This window comes from Triturus cristatus, chromosome 4_1 (assembly GCF_964204655.1).
Source record: "Triturus cristatus chromosome 4_1, aTriCri1.1, whole genome shotgun sequence".
NCBI lineage: Eukaryota > Metazoa > Chordata > Amphibia > Caudata > Salamandridae > Triturus > Triturus cristatus.
Genome location: NC_140585.1, coordinates 908,162,531 through 908,172,495, shown reverse-complemented (window position 1 = coordinate 908,172,495; position 9,965 = coordinate 908,162,531).

The following is a 9,965-nucleotide window of genomic DNA, read 5'->3' as shown; positions in this document are numbered from 1 at the left end:
CAAGAAATGGATTTCTGATCCAATCATAGTCTTGGATTTCAACATTTGGAAAGTAATGAGAAACTTTCTCTCCGAGCAATGTTAAATGGTCAACAATCAGCGGGCTGATCTCATTTTTCAGCTGGCACTCGTCAGTTTTGGAAAACATTTCAAAACTGCCTTCTTTCACTTTCCTTTCCCAAATTTTTATTTTGTCTCTGAAAGCACAAATTTTATCTACTGCTGTTAAGATATTTTCTCCTATTCCTTGCATACTAGTGTTAATTTTATTCAAATGTTCAAATATGTCAGCAAGATATGCCAATTTTGTGCACCAAAGTTTGTCTTGAATTAGATCGCAGAATTCGTGTTGCTGATTTTCCTCAAAAAGCTTCAGCATCATTTCCCGCAATTCGTATACACGACAAAGCACGCGACCTCTTGAGAGCCAACGAACGTCTGTGTGCAGTAGGAGCTTTTTAAACCTTGCCCCCATTTGTTCACAAATATGAGCAAATATTCGTGATTTAAGAGGTCTGCTTTTAATGTAATTGACCATTTGAATCACTTTGTCCATAACTTTTCGTAATTCATTTCAAATGGTTTGCGCGACTAGTGCCTCACGATGTAAAAAGCAATGAGTAAATATGATATTTGCATTTTCTTTCTTTGCTAAAGCTATAAAACCTTTTGTTGAGCCAACCATTGAGGGTGCACCATCCGTGCATATCCCGACACAATTTAACCAGCGCAAATTATTTTCCTTCATGAAGCAATCTAAAGATGTAAATATATCCTCACCTCTAGTTCTCAAGGGAAGTTCTAGGCAACACAGGAATTGCTCAATAATTCTGTCACTATAAATGAAACGTATAAAAACCAGTAATTGAGCTAACCCACTGACATCCGTAGATTCGTCTAATTGCAATGTAAAGACCATATTATCGTCTTCGAAAATATCCTTCATTTGTAACTTAACGTTAGCAGACATATCTTGAATACGTCTTCCTATTGTGTTATCTGCCAAAGGGATTTTATTAACTTCTATCTCAAATTCTGCCCCAAACATTGTTCGAACAATAGCACAGCAAGATTGCCTTATGGTGGTTTCGGCAACAGTGTGTGGTTCCTTGTTTTTGGCAATTATTTGAGCAACCAAGTAACTTGCCTTTTGAGCTTTCTCTGATGTCTTCATTCTCTTTGTGAATGATGCAGACTGCTTCCTTGTAGATTTAGAAAGCTCAATAAAGTATTCTTCTGGTTTTTCTGACAAATGGCTGTGTTTTGTGGTAAAATGTCGTTTTAACTTATTTGGTACCATACTTTCATTTGCAAGTATTTCCCCACAAACTAAACACTGGGGGCAAGGATGGTTTTCATTACCAGAAAATGTGAACCCCAGTTTCATATAAGCTTTGTTATATAAACGAGGATTGGAGATTTTCCCTTTACACTTCTTACGTGCTGAGACAGACCGCTCAGTTGATTCTTGGGTACTTTGTGCAATAGCTGCTACATGTTGTTCTTCGCAAACGCCATCTTCACCAGCTTTTCGCTTCCTAATTATAAACTTATCCATTTGGAGCTTCTGTTTGCCTTCCGGGAATATGAAGAAATGTGGAAATCTAGAGATAGGAAGAACATGAGACACGGAGTTTAACATTCTTACGCCTTGCTTACACGCGGAAAACATGACATTGAAGGTGGAAGAGCCACGCCAACATTGCCCATGGGAAGTTCTAATTAAGTTGGAGAACCACGTTTCTGAAACCTCAAAAATGGTTAGGAAATCAAACGGTTGCCCGAGCTGTGTTATCTTTCAATAATCTAGTTCTGATCTAGTCAATCATATCAAAAGACTTAAGATTGGACTAGAAAACAACGAAGTAAACACAAGAAGATGATGGGCGGAACGCTGAAACTTTGCAGACACTGACCCCCAGTCACAGATCTGGGTTTAATCCATAATCATTCTTTAGCTCACTGTGCCACCTCAGTTCAGACCCAGCTATATGACAAAGAATTTACACTGGAAGAGTAAGCAGTAAACACAGAGCTGGAATCTCAACCAATTTTGAAAGTTAGAAATATAAACAAAGCATTTACTTAACAGCAAAAAAAACACAGCTTGCTTGAAACGTGACTTTCGGAACGTACAAAGAACCAGAGCGCAACACTACCTTGATGGCTAACTGACCAACTCTAGTTTTACAGTTATATACACAAACATCTCAATCCAGCATATAGTAAGGCTCACTTTAGTGCACAAATAACTGAGTAGTCATAGGATGCTGTGTACTATAGATGGCTGACTCTGTGTAATGCTACCGTAGTGACATTATTGGGAGGACTGTAATAGCCCCTCGCAGCTGAGAACACCGTGCATCAATCCAAGAGGTCCAGGGCTACAAATGGATGGCAGCAAGCCCCGGCCAGAGTGGGAGCAAAAAAGACAATGGAGCCTCATATGTTTTCTGCACTCACAGCATGGTTGGAAACCTGTTGTTTTAGGAGAAGACACTGGTCCCTTGCACACTGAATTTCATTGTAGGAGTCAAAGGCTGACAAAAGGGGGAGCGGAGCTCCAGAACCACATTCCAATGAGAAGAAAGAAAGGAACTGACGTCGGCCTACAGTGGTGGCGCTTATATGTGGCTCCACTCTATCACTGCTGGGGTGGCACAAAGTCTACTATAAGCCGCACCACACAACATAGAGGCGCACAGGAGCCTTGTTATAAAAAGTTTCCAGGTCCTGTCTGGCCCCTGAGGGATATTAACAAGCTAATAAATATATGTTTAGAATTATCCATCAGAAGTGGCTTCTAAATTAAAATCATACCCCCCTTCTCGTGATTTTGAGTAGCAGAACAAACAAAAAAACAACTATATTAATTTGACAAATCCCCAAAGCTTTGTAACATTCTATTTTAAAAGCATTTTCAAATGTTAAGCGATGTATTTATCAACAACATTCCTGCTTTTCTGTCAGTTGTGTCACCATGGTACATGTCTGTGCAAAAAAGGACGAGAAGATACACAACAACCTGGCGTCCCTGTGTCAGGTTTAGCATACCAAGGCATATTAATCTCTACCCAAAGGTGGGAAGGTAAGGGAAACATGGGAATCGGTGGAGCGGAGGCACAGTAAAGTAAGTGGACCCCATAAAAGCAAAACTAGACCAGTCAACAACAGAATTACAATAAAGACAATGCAGCAGTATGAGTGATTGGGTGGACTATTAGCCATGGAGCGAACAGGCTAGAAAAGTAGATTGGATACATCACAAACTGCTTTCAAAGATATGGAAGGAGCAGAATGCAGTCAGGCAGGTTAGAAGCTCTCAAATATGCGTCACAAAATAATCATAGGTACTGAACAGAAAGTGATAAAACTTACGAAAAGTCACATTTGGAACGGAATGGCTGGAACAATATTGAGGGAGTGAGAGAAGCCTATTCAGTGTTACTAAACAAAGACCGGAGAGAAACTGCTGCCTCTTATGCAGGCAGTTTGCGGGAATAATTAACAATATGGCTACTCGTGTAAAATTAAAAGCCACCATATCACATGCTTACAACCATTTCCACATCATTTTTCATCAACCACCCCTGGAGGGAAGATCAGCAACTTCTTGTAACAGACTGCCCTGATTCAGCAAGCCACCTAAACTAAACAACAGTCAAGGTGAATCATAACATCACAGTTTCAAGTAAGCAGAATATGGTTACATTTTGTCATTCTGATGCAGGATGAATCTACAGACATTAATAAATTATTCAGAAAGATGTTGAGCTTTCTGCGCCATAGCTTACTCAGAGAAGGAAAAAAAAACAGAATATCCAAGGAATTAAATGAAACTCCTTTAATATACCAGTGCCTCGTCTATGAATATATCTGTAAATCCAGTCTATTGACAAGTAGGACTTACAGCAGTAGAAAACTGAATCTAGCAATGATTTCCATAACTTTAGATGAACTTTCATTACATAGTGTTTTAGATCCGTTTAAAATTCATAAAGGTTCAAAGTATATGTTTGAGATGGAACTAAAAAATAATCGTGTGAGTGGAAGTGAGCTTGTTCACATAAACATAATAATGATTATTAGAAGTTTAAGCAAATCAATCTCTGTATTTTACTTTCGACAAAGACGGCAAAGGAGGTTAACCTATATCTCTCCCATCACAACTCATTTGTGCTTGCCAAATATGGAGACCATTAGTTTTAGTAAGCATGTCTACTTGCTTTTCTATGTCTGACTTGTAGAGCCATGTTTATGATCAACATTTTGCAGCATCCTAGATAGGAACACAGACGTCTGGAAATGGGGTTTGGAGAGGAACAGAAAGTAATAAGTAAGTCTGCATTGATGGTAATGCTGCCTAATGTATAAAAAGAACACACATTTTAATTGTTCTGTACCAAAGGACAAGCATTATCCAGTAGGACGGTGTTGGAGCGCTTTACATGACCTTTGCCGCCCTCGTGTGAACAGGATCAGATCTGCCTCGGAGATGCACTCCGGTGCCCTGCAGACATTCACCAGCAACAAACCTAGTGAACCTTTGCAGGAAACTGAAGCCCCAGCTCGTAAACCAGCACACTCCAGCAGGAACATAGCTTTAACATTTACAAAATTAATCTGGGTGGCAGAGGTCACCATAACAAAGGGAAGAAGGCCGCGCGCTCGTGCATCTGATACGGATTTTATTTCATTCTGGGGCATAAACAGAGTTTGACAATTTTGAGCAAAGTTTGACAATTTTGAGCATTTACCTGGGGAGAACAGGTCACCGTCGCAAAGGGACAAGGCCGCGCGCTCGTGCATCTGAAAAGGTGTTTTATTTCATCCTGGGGCCTAAAATTATGAACATTTACCTGGGGAGCAGAGGTCACCGTCGCAAAGGGAACAAGGGCTCACGCTCGGATAACACTTCTCGCTGCTCCTTCCTCCGCCTACGCCGAACTGCGTCACTGAATCTGACTGCAAGAGCATTCCCCCTAATCTGGCTGCAGACGTCATCGGCGCGCGACACACCCACAGATGGGAGGCGACACACTACTGTGTCGCGCCACACACTTTGGAAAGCACTGGTTTAGAGGGAATGCACAAAGCCCAGCTGTCACCCACCCCAGCTGTGTATTCACAGACAGAGAGAGGCACAATATAGTTAAAGTGAGAAAATATCAACTTTCTAAAAGTGGCATTTTCAGCCTTACAATTTAAAATCTGACTTCACCATTAGCTGTGATTTTGAATTGTGAGTCCAGAGACACCATACTCAAAATGTTATCATGTCCCAATTGAAAATTACACTTATAAAATGGAATAAGATAATCCCAATGTTAACCTATGGGCAAGATAGGCCTTGCAGTAGTGAAAAACGAATTTAAGAGTTTTTCACTACTTGGACATGTAAAACTTAAAAGCACATGTCCAACATTTTACAAACATTGCACCTTAGGGATGTCCAGGGCCTACCTTAGGGGTGACATGTATTAAAAAGGAAGGTTTGGGCCTGGCAAGTGGGTTATCTTGCAAGGGTGACATGGCAGTTTAAAAGTGCACACACAGACTCTGCAATTGCAGGCCTGAGACATGTGTAAAGGGCAACTGAAGTGGGTGGCACAATCAGTGCTGCAGACCCACTAGTAGCATTTTTACAAGCCCTGGGGACATGTAGTGCAGTTTACTAGGGGCTGATAGGTAAATTGAATATGCCAATTCTGGATAAGTCAATGTTACCATATTTTAGGGACGCAGCACCTGCACTTTAGCACTGGTCAACAGCGGTAAATTGCACAGAATCCGAAAGCCAGCAAAAATGAAGTCAGCAAAAAGGACGTCAGAAAGCAAAAAAAAAGTCAGGGGAAACCACGCCATGGATGTCCGGTCAAGCAAGCTGGGTATGGTAATAAGATGTTACTTTACGTTACAAAAATCCTTAATTTCACGACACAAAAACCAAGGGTTAAAGCAGCTTTATAGTCAGGTATTGTAATAATATCTGTCTTTACATTGAAAAAAAACCCTAGAAATGTACTGAAAAAAACAAAGGATAAAGCAACTTTATAGTTAGGTAAATATGTCAGTCATAACATCATGTTTTAAACACAAAGAAACAGCGAAAATCAACAGTTGTAGCCCACTGGCCTAACTATAACTTGTGCCCCTGTCATGCCCTGCTTATGACTTCACATATCACATCACTCATGACATGTTCAATGCCTTCAATGATGACATCGGTAAAGAGATCTCAAATGACATCATTGATTATATAACTGATGACATCACTGCTGTTCAAGTTACTAGGTAAACCAATGCAGGATTCATATATGAAATTAAGTACTTAATTGTGCAGTATCATGCATACTATAAATTACGATTCACACACACAAGCTCCCTTAGGTGAACCTTTAACTAACCATCAGTCAATGTACATCAGAGGGTCCACCCTATTTAAGATGGTCCTTCCACCGTACATTTTCCAACTTCAAGCCTGAGGTCCCAAACAAGAACCAACAGAAAGGACCCCCAAGTCCTGGGATAAAACTTCCAGCACAACAATACTATTGATTTTATTGTTTTGTAGCAATAAGACTACCTTTGGGCGTTGGCTTCTGTAAAACAAAACAATTGCTGATTGTCACAATCCTTGCCATGATGGTGGGGATCTCTGCGTGTGGAGTGGGGTCTTCCACCATGAAGGCAGAGACAAGAACCTCTGCCAGTCTGACGGCCTGGTTGGGTTGGCCACCTGCCAGAGTCTAAATAACCTGATAGGTTAAATCACAAGGTTTGCAAAGCAATTCAATCCTGCGGCAGGATGAAACACAGTCATGGCAACTGTGAACCCTAACCACACATAAACGAAGCTTCAAACAGTGAAAAAAAATATGTTTTCCCAGCAACTTTTGTTACAATTTAAGCTGCATATTCTCTGAATAAATTCACATACACTGACATTGCATTTCACACAATTTTATGTAGCAGCTCATTAGTCTTCACTCTAAGGGAGTAGTCAAAAAATGGAAAAAACCTTCACCAAGCAAGTGAAGCAAGTCATGGAGCTCCTCCTCATATGAGCTAGAATCTCTGTGCCATCCAAGCATCTATCCAGTCATCCTTTCATCCACCTGATGATATCCACCATTCCCGCTTTACATTTTGTCATCCATTCAATCTTTCAACCATCATTCAATCTGTCAGTATTCCGTCTGCCCATCCTTCTATCTGACTATCCATATCCAAACAAATCCATCCATCTTTGAACCTATCCAAACCAGTCCATCCATCCACTCAGTTATATATCTTTTCATTTATCCATACCCCTTACATCCATCCATTCATCCATCCTTTTCATCATCCATCCATACAGTAGCTCATCCATCCACCCTTTCTATCCATTCATCCATCTTTTACTACATTAATCGACCCATCCTGCCTTCATCCTCCCTTACACTCATCCATCCTCCCTTGCATGCATCCATCCATCCCTTTACTCATTCATCCATCCATCCATCCTTTCACTCATCTGTACATCCACCCTTTCCCCAGCCATACATCTACCCTCCCATTCACTCATCCATCCATTTTTTCACATATCCATATTTACATTCATCCTTTCACTCTTGTATCCATTCATCCATCCTTTCTCTCATTAACCCATCCACCCATGTACTCCATCCATCCATTCAGCCGGTCACTCCATCCATCCAGCTATCTTATCACTCATCCATTCATTCTCCCTCCCTCCCTTTCATTCATCCATCCCTACATCCATCATTTCACTCATTCATTCTACCCTTCCTTTCTTCCTCCCTCTCACTTACTCTCCCACCCTTTGCCTTTGTCTGCCGAGCCGCAGACAGAAGAGAGCCATCAAGAACCCCACCCACCACAGTTGTAGCTGCTAAAGCGGGGGGTGCCGACGCCCCTGCTTTTCTCATGCAACATACAATAGATGTCACTGTATTTATAATAGATGTACCTAAGTGCCTTCTTTGCAAACTGCTGAATGCAAAGCAAAAGGTACCAGATGCCATGCTTCTACATTCAAAGACGCTGAGCACAAATTGCCTTTCATAGAATCCATTACTCTCCTTCTCACGTAACCCGTGTTCCCAAGCTGATACAGCAGCACAAACAGATGCTAATTTATGGAGGCAGACTCCGTACTGGAAGGAGCCTGTTAAGAGTGGGCCTTTAATCTATAAGTCGCTGCTTTTAATTAGTTCAATGAAAGCAAATTAAGACTACAACATCCATAATACATTAGGTTTTCCTATGAAAGCCCAGGAGTGAAAAAAGTGTACATGATGACATGCCTGCCCTAATGTTTATGTGCCCGATTTGTAGGGCCACACACTCCAGAGCCCCATGTGTGGATGCCATCCCCAAATTAAATGGGTTAAAGACAGGCGTGCTTCGCATCCGTTCGAGGCATCATTTAGGCCCTAATGTGCGAGGAACGTATGGTAAATTACGCAGTTCATCACGGAATGTGACTAGTTACACCTCATTTTATCTAGTGCCACGTGCAGTATGTTGAGCTGCTTCAAGACTGTGCATCACAAAATACAAAATACAAATATCTTAGGGTGGTGAAATGTGTGTGCTTAGAGTTGCACAGAAAGAGTTAGGGCCCGAAATGTATTAGCTCCCCATCTGTGCCCTCTTTGCATTGGGTAGATATTTCCAATGTCTAAAATGTGATACACTCTCCTTCAATAAACGATTGTGTCACTTCCTTTTCTACCCCTCATCACTTTCCTCTGCCCTTTATTTAGACTCACTGTGCACTTTCATTTCCTGCTTTCCTCTTTCTGCCATAGTTGTTGACTTTTCCGTATAATCCTATTCGAAATTTCTCCCCTGTTAACTCCACCTTTCATAGTAATCGTCTTTATCGTAATCGCTCTGCTACCCTAACATTGTCCCAGGCTGGGGAGAGCCTCCCCGGGCCCCGGTGGACACCCTTCCCCAGCGCCCGGACCCTCGGCTGGCTTGCAGGACGGGGGGCTCCCGCACCCTGGGACACTGGGACGGAGCACAAGCCCCGGGTCCGGGCCCAGCTTCCGATACCTAGCCAGGCTGGGGAGAGCCTCCCCGTACCCCGGTGGACACCCTTCCCCAGCGCCCAGACCCTCGGCTGGTTTGCAGGACGGGGGGCTCCCGCAACCTGGGACACTGGGACGGAGCACAAGCCCCGGGTCCGGGCCCAGCTTCCGAACCCTAGCCAGGCTGGGGAGAGTCTCCCCGGGCCACTGTGGACACCCTTCCCCAGCACCCGGACACTCGGCTGGCTTGCAGGACGGGGGGCTCCCGCACCCTGGGACACTGGAACGGAGCACAAGCCCCGGGTCCGGGCCCAGCTTTCGAACCCAAGTCAGGCCGGGGAGAGCCTCCCCGGGACCCCGGTGGACCCCTGTCCCCAGCAACCGGACCCTCGGCTGGAGCCAAGGAGGGTTAAGCCCAGGCCACGTCCTCTCCCCGACGGCCTGCCCGGGATGCCCATTTTTCTTGACTATTAAGCCCCCACGTAGTGGGGGCTTACAGAACGCTGGGGAAGGACAAAAGTTGGAGTCAGCCCGGCCGGCCGTCAGGCCGGCCACCTGGTCACCAGGCCCACAGGGCCATCTGGTCACCGGGCTCACAGGGCCATCTGGTCGCCCGGCCCGCAGGGCCATCTGGTCGCCCGGCCCGCAGGGCCATCTGGTCGCCCGGCCCGCAGGGCCATCTGGTCGCGCAGCCAGGCGACCAGATGGCCAGGGACCACCCAGCCCCCAGGTGGCCTGGGAGGGTGCCGTGCCCAGTCGCCCTTGCAGTCCGGTGAGGGTGGCCAGGCGCTACGAGGCAGCCGCTCGGGAGGGCTCCTTCTCCGGTGCTGCTCCTTGCCTCCCTGCCCGACCTGCGCGGGAGCAGCGGGTAGGGGAGGCAAGGCCTGGCCTGGCCCGGGCCAGGCCATCAGGTCATCCTGCAGA